This window comes from Hibiscus syriacus, unplaced genomic scaffold, assembly GCF_006381635.1.
Source record: "Hibiscus syriacus cultivar Baekdansim isolate YM2019G1 unplaced genomic scaffold, ASM638163v2 tig00111402_pilon, whole genome shotgun sequence".
NCBI classification, from domain to species: domain Eukaryota; kingdom Viridiplantae; phylum Streptophyta; class Magnoliopsida; order Malvales; family Malvaceae; genus Hibiscus; species Hibiscus syriacus.
The window spans coordinates 566,290-581,446 of NW_024063082.1; the positions used below are offsets into that span (position 1 = coordinate 566,290).

At 34.7% G+C, this 15,157-nt stretch overlaps 2 pseudogenes; one reads left to right on the forward strand and one right to left on the reverse strand.

The window, feature by feature from the left end:
• The first annotated feature begins 3,006 nt into the window (after positions 1 to 3,006).
• On the forward strand, positions 3,007 to 5,721 carry LOC120161859 (annotated as a pseudogene).
• Positions 5,722 to 6,102: 381 nt separating this feature from the next.
• On the reverse strand, positions 6,103 to 9,116 carry LOC120162188 (annotated as a pseudogene).
• Between the last annotated feature and the right edge of the window lie 6,041 nt (positions 9,117 to 15,157).

A 15,157-nucleotide genomic window follows, 5' to 3' on the forward strand; every position in this document is an offset into this window, starting at 1 on the left:
GATTAAAGATTTATTGTTATTCTTTGAGGTCTCGAGTTCGAGCCTCACGTATTCAGGAGTGTATGAATGTCCAAGTTTAAATGGTTGAGAGTCTCTGAATATATATTATCTTATATTTTCCCTAGATTAATAAAAATTATGAATGATTAAATTTATCAAATTATTTTAAATTGATATTGAATTGATCGAATATATAAATTTTTAGAATAAAAAATCAATAACTTATTTGTACTAATATTTGATTTTAATGATTAAATTATAATGTTTAGAAAAAAATGAATCATTTGTTAATAAACACATAATTGAGTGCTGTAAGGGTGTATTCTACCCTTTTATTTTTACTACCCTGTACGCTGCGTTTTATTGGATGTTAATGGTTATCCACCGCGGTGCAGCTGAAGATGATTTTCGTAGGTCTACGGGCCCACAGAGAATGTACGTGACGTATGGATGACATTCGTAGGTCAATTGTCCTACCATTAATAAAATAAAAATAAGGGTACCTACGGAGTAGTATTCTGTTGGGCACAGAACAGATCCAACCTTTGCAAGTATATACAAATGGATAATTTAATTCACTAATTACAAGTAAACTATTATCCCAAAATTAGTGAACTAAATTATCCCAACCATTAATCAAATTTAATGTTTAAATAATTATTCTCTCTTACAAAGTATTACTAATACTCCATACATTAACATGAAAAAAAGTCACAAATAGATTATAACATTATTATGTGTCTTATTTAAGGTTTTATAATTTAGGATATAAAGGTTAAGAATTAGAATTTAGAGTCATTTTAATATGTAAAATGACATTCAAATAGATGTGTGTGTAAAGATTATTATCTCATATGGTAGGAAAAAAATATTTCACAAACACAATTTTAATATATACATATCATGTAAATGTAGCCTATTCAAAGTTTTGAACATTAATCTTTTTAAAAGATTAATATTTTTTTATCACTGAGCCTGGGACAGAACCATAATTAAATATTGACATGAGCTGAAATATTGACATGAGCTGAAATATTGGACTATTTAAGAAAAATATAAAGACTTATTAGTTATTTAAACCCAAAATTCAGTACGAACCAAATGACCTTAGTGATTAAGGGAATGTTGTTATCCTTGAGGTTCCGAGTTCAAGTACTGCGTATATAGGGTATGAGCGTTCATTGTCAAATAGTTGAGAGTCTTTGTACATGTAATACCTTATATTCACCCTATATTTATAAAAAAAAATCACAAGATAACATCTAATTTATCTAATATTTAAACTTACAGTGACCTAAATTGTTATTAGACCCAAAAATTTGAGAAAACGAGGCTATCCTTCTTTAGTTCGGCTTTTATTTGATTAAATATTTAATAAAATTTTATATTTTTTAAATTTAATGGGTTCAAAGGTCCTTCATCCATTTGGTATTTAGTAGGCCCTTCCAATTTTCGTATAACAACCAATCTCCTAATGTTTTTTTATATATATATACAAATTCAATAATCACTAAAGTCCCTTAATTCATGTCAATTTTTTAATATACATGTTTTCACCGTTGATATTGCCTTGCCTCATAGGGATAGACCTAGATGAGGGTGGATGGGAGCGATCATTCCCCTAAAGTTTTCAAATTTATATATATTTTAGATATTTTTTTGTATTTCTATTGAAAATATGTTTTTACCCCCTCCTAAAAATTTATAAGTTTGTCTTCCCTCCAAATTTTATAAATTCACCCTCTAATATAAAATCATACGTTCCTTCCTGCATTTATACATACGTTTTAATGCTTGTAATTGGGGGTTTTTATATTACTAGTCTATAATCTCTAGTTTAAGGATACATATAAGTTGGATCGAGTTTTTTGTTCACTTAGATTTTATCTAAGTAATTTACTCATTCATCTGTCATCTAACTTGGCTCTAGTTTAATAAGATTCATTTTAATTCGAAACTCATTCTACCATAAGTAAAAAAATCATACTTGATTCGATCCAACACAAACATATATAGAAATTTCTTATTTTTATTAAATAAAATAAATTTAATTAAAATATATAGAAATTTATTATTATATTTTTAAAATATATAAAGAATAATTATATTATTATTTCAAATCATTTTAAAAAACTATTTTTTCTTTTAAGAAAAATAACCTTATAAGATATTATATCAGCACCATGTATTTTTTTAACAAAAATAAAATACTGTATGAAAACTGAAAGCGGTATTTTTTGGGAGATTTTCGGACATAATCATTTCATTTTGACTTGTAAGATATATGCTAGTGAGCTGGAATGGAATGGAATGGCTTCGAGTTAAAGACATTAAAGAAAACCTCCAAATTTTAAATTCCGATTATTTTATTATTTTTGAACTGCTTGGATCTTCCAATCTTCACTGTATTATCTCAAATTCTTTTCATCTTCTTCACTAATTCTGTCATAAATCTTCATTCTCAGGTTCATAGTGATGGAGTTTTGATTTATCGCACGCTTCACGAGGTAAGAAAGAAAATTACTAGAACTCTTTTTTGAAAGGAAAATCTTGTTAGCTTGGTTCCTCAGAAAGACCGAGGGAAATATTTCATTTGTTTTCTTTCAAAGAGTAGATCATCAATGTGAAGCGAAATGTGTTAGTTGTTTGGTGGCGCAGAAGATCTCTGTATCTATGGAGCTTTACTCTACTTAAAGCATCCATTTTATTGGTTTTTTCTGACTCGGTTCCCTTTTTACATTTCTTATGCAACTCCTGATGCTTTGAAATCGATTTTAATTTGCTGTTTATCTGCTACTACAAGATCTAATTTAGTTTTTCTTGTTCACTTGGTTTCTCAAATTGTTGATACAATGAACATAATAAATGTGATAAATATATGTTTTTGGAAAATTCATGTTCGATCCTTTATCCTTTGGAGATGGCAAATGTGGATCGTTTAGATCAATGTTGGGAATTATTAAACATTATATAATTTAAAGCTGTTAGGTTTTGAATTTAAAATTACTGGAATTGTTGGTTCCTCTTAATTAATCTATAATTAGGCTTGCTCTTTAGTTTTATTCATCTTAATGGATTTGGATATTCTATTGTCTGAGGTTTGGCTTTAAAATGCCCTTTCAAATGGTGTTTACGTGTTAATTCCTTTCCTGTACTTGCTTTGTCTGCAATTAGTCTTGCCCCTTAGTTTGTTTTGTGCCTGTTACGGTGTGATGGATTTAGATAATCTATCGTCTGCGTGTGGACTTGAGGTTGCCGGTCAAAATGGTGTTTATCTGCAACCTCGGGTGTGTGGGGACGAGTACCACAATGGTAATTCAGATAATGTGAATGGGAGTGTTGAGGAAACCTTCGAGACTTATTTGCATAATGAAATGGATGGCAATGGAACAACCGAGCAAGCTAAAGAAGGGTCAAATGACTATGTGGAAAGCAATGGATTGATTGATTCCGAGGCAGTAGGTCTTATGATTCTGTTCGAGTCTTTTGTTAATTACTATTAGACTAATTTCATGTGTATGTCTGTCTTTGTAGGAAAGAGAAGCCAAAGATAATTTGAAGCAATCCAAACCTCATAAGATTCAAGGCAAGACCAAGACTGAGAAGCCCTCTGGTCCCAAACACGTTTCTCCATCTTTAGTGAAGAAAAGTAAAGATGGAAAGATTGCAAAGGCAACATTGACAGATCCTAATGGTGGTTCTGTTGCAGCAAATGCACGTGTGAAACAGCCTCTTAAAAGTAGATCATTGAATGAAAGACAAGCTCATGTATCCCAGGTTAGGGTTCACAATGATAATACTACTTATTTCTTTTCCTTTGGAATTTTCTTTTCTTTTGTTATCACTGTTCCCACCTTTCTGATTATTTATTTTCTTCTCTGTGTGCTTCCGACAGCATCCTGGAAAACCTGATGCAGCCTTCTCTGATGGCAATACGTATGCATTACTTGTTCTTTTGTTTGAATTTATTTTCTTTCTTTTTGCAACTTTCTGCTATTCTTATTGATTCTGTAAACGAAGAGGGGAAGCTCTAACTGGCTACTTTTTATCTTTTTATTTTCCCCTGAAATTGGAGTATCGGACTTTATGTGCTGCATGATGAAAATTTTGTTCTCCTGCATTTTCACAAATGTTCTACCATTTATTACAGAGAGAAACCCAAGCTAAAGCCTCTGAAGAAAGAACCTCCAAAAAATGCTGAAGGAGACGCTGAGTCATCATATCCTTGTCTGTTTGAACATTTTGTTATTACTTTCTGTCTGGTACTAGGCGTTGAAATGGGTCACGGTTTGAGTTTTTCTTTCCAACGTTGTCTATTTTTCATTTTTTAATTGACATGTCTGTTTATCTTTAATTGCTTCATTGAAGTCCCACAGCAGCTGATGCTAAAGCTCATAAGATCGGTACTCTTCCAAATTATGGTTTCAGTTTCAAGTGTGGTGAACGGGGTGAGAAAAGGAAAGAGGTTGGTGCTTTATATGATATTCCCCAGATTTTACATTGTCTATTATTGCAGCAAGTTCGCTTTAACTTTTTAAGTCTTCGTTATTGTGTTGTGCAGTTCTACAATAAACTTGAGGAAAAGATTCATGCAATGGAAGTAGAAAAGAGCAACTTGCAGGCCAAGTCTAAGGTATTATTTTGTGAATGTTATGGCATATGGTCCAGAATCATGTCTTATAATAATTACATTCAACTTTTCTGCAGGAAACACAAGAGGCTGAGATTAAGATGTTTAGGAAGACTTTGAACTTCAAAGCAACTCCGATGCCAAGCTTCTATCAGGAACCTCCACCTCAAAAGGTGGAATTAAAGAAGGTTAGTTGCATGTACTGATATATATAGAAGGCTAGATGGTCCTTCGAGTATAGAAATTTGCATAGGAAGATTCTGTTTTCCTTTTCTCAGTGTGTGTATACATGCATTAGTCTTCTTTTAATTCTTTATCTGCTATATGGCGGCTATGAATTTCTCACGATGTGTAACATTAATGTCTTACTAGTACTTGGGTGCAGATTCCAACAAGAGCGAAATCTCCAAAGCTTGGTCGGAGGAGAACCTCAACTTCTTCAGACATTGATGCTAACAGCAATAGCAGTCACTAATCAGGTCGGCTGAGTCTGGATGAGGATGCATCTCAGAACTTATCTGCCAAAGTGATTTCTCCTGTCCATGCAAAGAAGCCCCAGAGGAAATCACTTCCCAAACTACCTTCTCAAAGACTACTTTGTCCGGTGCAAAGGAGGAACTGAAACAAAAGGCATCTAATCAGAGAAAGGTGACCAAATCGAAAGCAACAACTGAGGAGAATACCACGTCACTGATTTGACAAATAAGGAATTATCTCCAATCCAACAGCCGGAGGCAGTTCCGACAGCTGATTCTGATGGAAGTCAGCCCGACATGGATCGAGGGCAAGTGACTGAAGAGCAGTGGAAGCTGGACTTGGAACAAGAGCCAATTCCAGTGGAGCATTAAACAATAAGCACGGCAATGTAGCTTGCACAGGTCGCCGAGCATGTTTACAGTACTGTATGCCAATCATTTACAAAAATTGGCATAATTTATGTTATTGTTTAAGGATGGTTAATCGAGTTTCAAAAGTGGTTTGTTGTTGGGGTTAGATATTCGATAATCAAACCTGCTGAAGTAATTGTGAATTAAAAGTCCATTTTAAAGTTCCAGTCGGCTACATTGTGTAAATTGCTCTCTTGTTTATTCTATAAAGGTAGTGCCTTTGTAACTTTGCAGAGATTAGAGGACTAGCTATTAAATTTAATAAGATTAAATGACCACCTCTAGTGTACAGATGAACTACTTTATTTTTTTTATTTCTCAATAGTATTTTAGGGGGTACTGGTACCACATATGGAGACTCTTTACAGACCTCAATTGGAATCCAAAGTCGATCTTTATATAATTAGGACGGTGAAAGATGCTGACAAAGAAATATAGTGTTTCCACTTAAATTGATACCCTTCCCAACAACTGTAGATTTTTTTTCTCATCTTCTTTTGTTGAATGCAGCCATGTGATGATTCCTCAACCAACAGTTCCAAACAGCACAATTTCCATGAATCACATCAAATCATATTAGCAATCTTTCACGTCAAAGTTTGATTATTATTTTTTTATTAATCATAGTGGGAACAGAAACATAGACTACCTCCAATGGCGGATGCAACATTTGTGGTTTGACAGGTTGCAGACAACAAAAGTTCAAAGACCAAATGAAACTAGTAAAAGTGGGGTAAAAAAATCAACTCCAAGAGTTGTCATGGCAGATTAACTACATCGCTGCCATGGTCAACACCCGTCTAAAGCTAGCCACAGGAAGTTTGAACTGTCTACGATGACTTGAAGACTTTGAATCCGCCATCGAGGAAAACAAAGGACCCAACGATGAACAATGAACAAACTACAGTACTAAGGAAAAGCTTAGCCTCAGAAACATAAGGCTAAGCAAAAGATACCCTAAAATCCATAACCCAGCAACTGTATCCTCGGGGAAGTCCGGCCGATAAAACGATATCCATTATTGGGATATTCAAAATCTATTAACAGGTCTCTGATGAGAGGATACCTGCAAAAAAAAGGGAGAATGGCCGTGTTCCCTGGAAAAAAGGGCCGAGTTCTGGAAGATAGAAGACCCACAACTTATGGACGCAAAAACTAAACTGTGGCTACTCACAGAGGGTATCCATATAGACTTCTTGATTGATCAAACCTTGTTTTGTTGGTAAATCGATACTCGGCAGTAAGTGGATTGGTGGAGTGGCCTATATATGTTAGTTCAGTAAAGGATGTCGCACCTCCACAGCTGCTCAACAAGTAGGTCGACTGCACTGCTGCTGATTGCCTTGCAGTGATGTAGGTTTAACCCCAAGAGGGTCTCACCCAATTTTTCAAGTGAAGGCAAGCTTTTGTTGGTGACCTTAGAGCAACCAGACACAGAAAGGAACTGCAGATTGATCTGATTAGAACGAGCCAGAGCTGCAATTCTGGAATCGGTGATAGCACACTTAGAGACATCAAGGTCATTGAGCAACCGACAGTTTTCTGCAATTGCAACCAAACTAGCATTGCTGATATTACAACCATCAAGATTCAGCATTTCTAATGTCCATCCATGCAAATCAGCCATGACACAGGCAACTTTGTCATCCAAATTTACACAACCGCTGAGATTAACCTTCACCAAACCAGCCTCACAACTCTCAACCAATGGAAGAAACCCAGCATCAGTTATGCCATGAAGCCCGCTCAACTCCAAGTTCTGCAGTTGAGCGCACAACTTCCCTAATGCAACCAAGCTGGAATCACCAAAACCAGGGCAGTTACGGATGGACAGTGATCGAAGGGATTGACAAGGGGATACAGTGAGCAATCCCAGGTTTAGGTCCTTAATACCCAAGCAGCTCACAAGAGATAAAGCCTTCAACTTTGCACCACAATTAAGGAGAGAACCAAAAAGCCCGAATTGGGTGATCCTGTGACAGTCCTCTAGTTGCAAGCTCTACAGCAAAGTAACTGTTTTGGCAAAAGACACCAACCCATTATCAGATAAGAAAGCACATTTATGGAGGCATAACTGTTTCAAATTTGGGCAACCCTTTGCAACAGCCTCAAGTCCCAAATCTGTTAAGCCGCGGCAGGACGTAACTGTGAAAGATTTCAATTTCAGTAGCCCATGGCCATTACCCATTACCCAGAAGCCCTTTTCACTCACATTTGGAAGGCTAGTGAGAGAAAGTTCAGTCACTGCATTGCCATAGTGTCCAATAACAGTAAGAGAGACATCAGTAATGTTCAAGGCCTGGAGTTTTACTTTTGTCAGGGTACATGAGGCTGAAGACAACATGCTTTCAATTCCCTGATCTCCAACAAGGGGGCAGTTTTTTATTGAAATGGACTTTAGATTTGGACAGCTGTGTGCTACAGCTTGGAGACCTTCGTTTCCGATGTTTGCACAACCCTCAATGGTCAGATCCTTCAAAACATGGCAGCCCTTTGCAAGAGCGAGCAAAGACTTATCAGTACTTGTGGGACAGTGGCAAAGGTCAAGCTTCTCTAGTTGGTGACACCCATAAGCAATCTCACACAGACCTTCATCTCCAACAGAAGATAAATTCCACAATGAAAGAACCCTTACAGAAGGGCATCCAAGGGAGATGGCCCTGAGTCCACAGCTAGTCACTTCATGCGTGGAATTGCTTCCTCTAATAAAAAGCTTGCCCAATCCTCCACGGCTAGCAGTTCCAACAGCAAGAGCAGCAAGTCTAACATCCGTTGCTTTCTTTCCTTCCAAACTCCTAGAGAGGTATCCATCACCCTCAACTTCTTGATCTTCAACCTCAGAAACAACTCCATTCTTGTTGTCATTTATTTCATCTCTGAAGATGTTGCTTACAAGTGTAAGCCAGTGCTTGGAAACACAAGCACAGGAACTCCTCTCATTGCCTCCAGGTAGTCGTCTGAAGATTTCAAATAAGCATTCATCAGGGAGAATCTCAATCGATGGCTTCTTCTGCTCAAACCTTTCTTCAGAGAAAACTATTGGGGCACTGAAGCGGGACCTCTTTTGATGAGGAAAATACACATCCCCATTAAGTCCAAGGGAGAAAAAGAGACTCGACTGCTAGGGGTTAGGGTAAATAGACCCCCCAGGGAAAAAATTATCAGTACCTGAGAACCAAGATTAAAACCGTTGATCAGAAAAGAGCAACAAAGCAATCTACCAAAATACTACAGGCAGTGGCGGATCCTAAAACTTAGGAATGGGGGTCCAAAATTTTTATATTTTTTTCTTAAAAATAATGGGTGTGCAATTTTTTTATTTTTTCCTTAACATATTAAACCAAATTTAACCATTTTTCCAAAATAATGGGGATGCATTTATCCCCCTAGGGTGGCTTAGTGCATCCGCCCCTGACTACAGGAAAACCGGATTAAAGAACTTGTCAGATATTTCAGATTAAACAGAAGTTGTTCTCAATACAGCTATAAAAAAAATCACATCTCTACTAATATCATGTCCAACATACATAAAGAAACTAAAAAGGACAAGATCCATGAACGAGAAGGAGCTCAGAATGCATAACACACACATATCCCATCTTGGATGAAGTCCTAAAGAACCTTAAATTTCGGAACAAAATATCACATCCTAGAAGGAGACATTCAAAATAACATGATCTACAACCAAAACACCTTCATAGTTTCCAAGTAGAAAGATTCATACAACCATAAACGGATTCAACCAGGGATGGACCGAAGGGGTGCTGGGGGCAGTCGCACCCCTGAATTTCTAATATAACTTCCTAAAAGTTCGCATTCGTGGCATAAAATCTTGTATTGGTCTTTGGATTCAACTAAGAAACATACCAAGCTCTTCCCTACAACATCATACTCTACATTCAATTGTACAGGTCAACCCATGAGCCCAGAACTAATAAGAGAAACACACACCCTCAAACAATAAAAGGATCAGTTCTAAGGTAGCCTGATCTACGGCTAGAACATCTTGACAGCCCCCAAGTCTTCATATTACCAAAAACCAACATCATCTAAAGGCAACTAAAAATATTTCCCTAAATCAACATGAATTCAGTAATTCACAACCAAGTCTTCAAACCCAATACTGAAATATATCGAAAGCTATCAATCATCCATGATATCATCCAAAAAAAATCTAAAATTTGATCACACAAAAAGGTACAAGTATAACTATGCCATATCCAATCCATAAATCAAATTCATCATAAACGAAAATCAAAGATATCAAGTGAGGAAAAATGGGAAAAAAAACTAAAAATTAGCAAGATAAAGAGCTTACACTAAAAGAAAAAATCTTCGACATGAGCCCGGGAGGTCAAATCCGCACTGTTCCCCGCCCAAAAACCCTCCAAAGAGAGCGAAAAAGAGAGACCCAATAAGGAAGGAAGTCGAAACTTCAAGGTATGTAGCTTGGAAACAGGAATGCATGAGAAAGATTGGAGCTAGAAGGACATGTGAAACCCTATCAGATAGGGCAAAAAAGAGAGGGAGAAAGAGAGGAGGGAAAACACCCTCGAAAAAAGAAATGAAAGATGCTGAGGGAGGGAGAAAGGGTAGGTTTTATTATGAGAGGAGAGAGGTTTGGGTATGTCATAATACACATGAGAGAAACCAAATGCAATGTATTTGACCCAAAAATCTGGGGTTTGGTTTCCTTGTTGGGATTCTCTCTCTCTCTCTCCCTCCCTCCTCCTTCACCTCCTAAAACCGCTTACCGCTTTTGCCCGTTGACGGTTTTGAATTTCTCTTTCGTTATCCCCAAGTGTTTGGGCACTCGATTAAGCTAGCTTTCGTATTGCCAGAAAATCCTGAGTTGGAATAAACTACTCTATTTCATAATTTTAAAAATAAGGTCAAATTTTAATTTTGATCCCTTTATTATACATTAATTTTGGATTCAGTCATTACATTTTAATTTGACACTGTTCCATAACTCTATTTCATGATATCATTAGCTAATTCAAATATTTATACCCTTTATTATTTTAAACAATTAGAATGTTGATATGAATTTTCAATCCACTCAAAAAGATAGAAAATTTATAACAAGATATAAATAGTTAGATGGAGTGGTTTTAAGATACATTAACATTTAAACCTAAATATTTAAGTTATTTGGACTAACTAAAAAAGTTAGAGAAGTAAAAAAGGATCAAATCATACCAAAAAAGTATAAGAACTATTCCTTAAAAAATATAGATACTAAATTTCAAATTTTAGCATAGTTGACGGACCTAACAATAAAACCTAAAGTACCCCAAGGCGAGATTAGAGGGAGCATAACATGAGCGACGGAATAGGGCCACGAAATAGCAAAGGTCCCAACAAAATTAGATTTATTACAATAAAAATCTCTCTTTTTTTTGTCTAACTCCACTTTACGAGAAATTAGTTCATCTTCATGATCTCCCTATCACATACCGTTAGGATTTGAGTTAGTAATATCATCAATCTCCCTATATACTGCATTCAAGCTTTGAAATTTGCAAGGCCCCCGAAATAAATGCCTCTTTTTAAGAATTTTCACGTGGTCTCCAACGTCCTAGTCCCAGCCTTGAAAGTACCCTTATTAAGCAATAAATTTAAATTGTTCAGCTGCTTTGCCACACTCCTTCCCGGCCTTCGAGTGGCTGTTTGTCTATGACCAACGACTATCTTATTATTATTATTATTATTATTATTATTGTCTTTCTTTAGTCTTATCGTAAATAAATAATCATTCTTCTTGTATTTTCTAAAAGATTAAGTTTTAACATGGTTATTAACTATTCTCTTAGCCCCTTCTCGTATGATAAAGGTCATAGTTATCGTTGTTTTCCGATCTAGTTTTCGAGACACGATATATATATATATATATATATATATATATATATATGTTCTTGGTCGTTTTCATGGTTATCCTTGATTCTGCGCAATTGTTTGTTTGGTGTTAGGTTTATAGTCGGGATAGTTCTTTTTGACTGATATTGGCATCTGCCTATTATCTAAGTTTGTACGGCAATATGTGGTGGTTTATATGCTTGACTGTGATCCAAGTTATTTTATTCCACATTGGTTATGCTACCTTCTTTGTCTGTCGTCACACGGTGAACAGTGTCTGGACTTCTTGTTTGAGGACTACCTACATTAACACGTGTGTCGGTGCGATTTGTAGTTGTCGATTATTGTGAACGGCTAAAAAACAGCGTAATCAGTTAAAATTTAGATCAATTATGTTATATCATTTAACCGGAAATATTATCAAGTACAATAACATATTAGGTAGCGCTTATATAATGTAATAGGAAACACTTATATAATAAAATAAGCATTTAACCGGAAATATTATTAAGTACAATAATATATTAGGTAACGCTTATATAATGTAATAGGTAGCGCTTATATTGACATATTTTATAATTAAACTGATATATTTATACCGGTAACATTACAAATTTACCTATTATATTATAATTATCGGTTTCAATATTTTTTGGATCGATACAATTTGAAATGTATCGACACTTTATACGTCCACTTCGTTGGGCATTCATTCTGGAAAAAAGTATCGACAGAAACTTAAAAAGTGTCGATACATTATTTAGACTTATTTTCTCATAAAATTGGTATATTTATATTGGGTACATTGTAAATTTACCTATCACATTGTAATAATCGGTTTCGATGTTTTTGGGATCGATAATTTTAATAAATGTATCGACACTCTATGCGTGCACCCGTTTGGCATTCATTATGGACAAAATGTATCGACACAAATTTAACAAGTGTCGATACTTTATGCTCTCCTATTTTCTCATAAAACCAGTATATTTATACCTGTTACATTGTAAATTTACATATTATATACAAATTTAAAAGTATCAATTTTATTGGGATCAATACTTTTAATAAATGTACCGACATTTTATGTGAGCACCTCGTTTGGTCATTCATTCTGGACAATAAGTATCTACACAAATTACACAAGTGTCGATACATTATGTTGACATGTTTTCTAATTAACCGGTATATTTGTACCAGTTACATTGTTAATTTACCTATTACATTATAATTATTGGTTTCGATATTTTTTGGGTCGATACTTTTAGAAAATGTATCGACACATATTTAGGTAGTTATTGTACATACATAAATATGTCATGTGAATTTAATGTTGTACCACCCTTCAACTACCACTACCAATACCACATCTTATTGAAAGCACGACTGAAACATGTTCAATGAACCTTTACTTAGATTTCCATCAACTCCGGGACCACTGAACTTGTACAACAAAATCTTTGCCATGGATCATACTGATGCAGACAATGTTAAGCCAACCGAGGAATGCCATGAAGTACATAATGTTGATGAATTTAACAGATTGGTTTGTGAGCTATTCTCTTCACGTGATCAAGCTTGGTACTTTTACAAGGGATTCACACGGGAACATGGGTTTAGTGCACGTAAGGGAATAACACGGCTTGACGTGGAAGAGAATATGAAGACACAAGAATTTTGTTGTTCAAAAGAAGGGTTTCGAGTATCAAAAGTCAATATTGTTGATCGTCAACGTGCTCATACGACAGTCACAAGAACAAGATGCAAGGCTAGAGTCGTAGTTACAACAACAAATACAAACGATCATTGGGTTATAAGTAAGTCTTATCAGAAACATAATCATGCATTGTGCACACCTGCTATGATACCATTTATGCGTTCTAATAGAGTTGTAAGTAACACTGATATCGATGAGGCAACAACATTGAAAGAGGTCGGTGTTGGCACGTCATAAGTAATGAACTATTTAACGCAATAGGCAGGGGGCTATCATAATGTTGGATTTACACATAAAGACATCTACAATGCACTTCAAAGAGGTAAAGTAAAGGAAATCGTCGATGGGGGATGTGAATGCGCATATTGCTTACTTTGATTATAAGAAACATGATGATCCCGAGTTTTTTATGACATATTCGATAGATGAATCAGGGGCATTGCATAATCTTATTTGGTCGGATTATACATCGAGATCAGATTACTTTTTATAAATGTATCGACACTTTATACATGCACCATTTTGGGCATTCATTTTGGACAAAATGTATCGACACATAATTAAAAAGTGTCGATAAATTATGTAGACCTATTCTTAAATAAAACCGGTATATTTACACCTATTACATTAAAAAATTACCTATTACATTATAATTATGGGTTCGATGTCTCTGGGATCGACACGTTTTAAAAATGTATTGACACTTTATGCGTTCATCATTTTGGACATTCATTCTGGACAAAAAGTATCGACACCAATTTAAATTGTGTCGACACATTATGTAGACCTATTCTAACATAAAACCGGTATATTTATACCGGTTACATTACAAAATTACCTATTTCATTATAATTATGTGTTTCGATATCTCTGGGATCGACACTTTTAAAAAATGTATCGACACTTTATGGGTGCACCCTTTTAGGTATTCCTTCTGGACAAACAGTATCGACACAAATTCCATAAGTGTCGATACATTATGTAGATCTATTATCTCATAAAACCGGTATAGTTATATTGTTTACATTGTAAATTTACCTATTACATTATAATTATGGGTTTCGATGTTTCTGAGATCGATATTTTTTATAAATGTATCGACACTTTATGCGTTCACCATTTTGGAAATTCATTCTGGACAAAAAGTATCGACACCAATTTAAAAAGTGTCGATACATTATGTAGACCTATTCTCACATAAAACTGGTATATTTATACTAGTTATATTACAAAATTACCTATTACATTATAATTATGTGTTTTGATGTTTTTGAGATCGATACTTTTTATAAATGTATCGACACTTTATGCGTTCACCATTTTGGAAATTCATTCTGGAAAAAAAAGTATCGACACCAATTTAAAAAGTATATATATATTATGTAGACCTATTCTCATATAAAACCGGTATATTTATATCGGTTATAATACAAAATTACCTATTACATTATAATTATGATTATGAGTTTCTATGTTTTTGGGATCGATACTTTTTATAAATATATCGACACATCTGCTTACCTATTTTTTGGAAACTTTACTTTTGGGAACCATACTGAACAAAATGTTGGAAACAAATCTTTGTGTTTATAAATTGTCATTTAAAATGTAAATTTTTACCACCTACATTGTAAATTTATCTTTTACTCAAAAATTATTAAATTTTGTAGTTATTGTACATACTCTTAATATGGAATGACCATTCAGTGCCACACATAATGACAATTATGATGATATTTGGAATAATGCAGACAACGATCTCCATATATCGTAAGTATCAACATGACTCTTACTGAGTATAAGAAACATGTACAACAACCTACTGCTAATTTTTCTCATCTCATACATAATTATATTCACATACAAAATTATAAATCGTATACAAAATTATAAATCTTATACAAAATTAACCCTACATTTATATCATCGCTTACTTTTGTTATTCTTGTATCTCATGACAGCTTTTGTTATCTCCTCTCTTAGTTGATTTTGATTGTGGGTTACGAGATCGTTTAATATTCGCGATCGATCCCACTGTCCAATAACCTATATTCAAATTGTCAG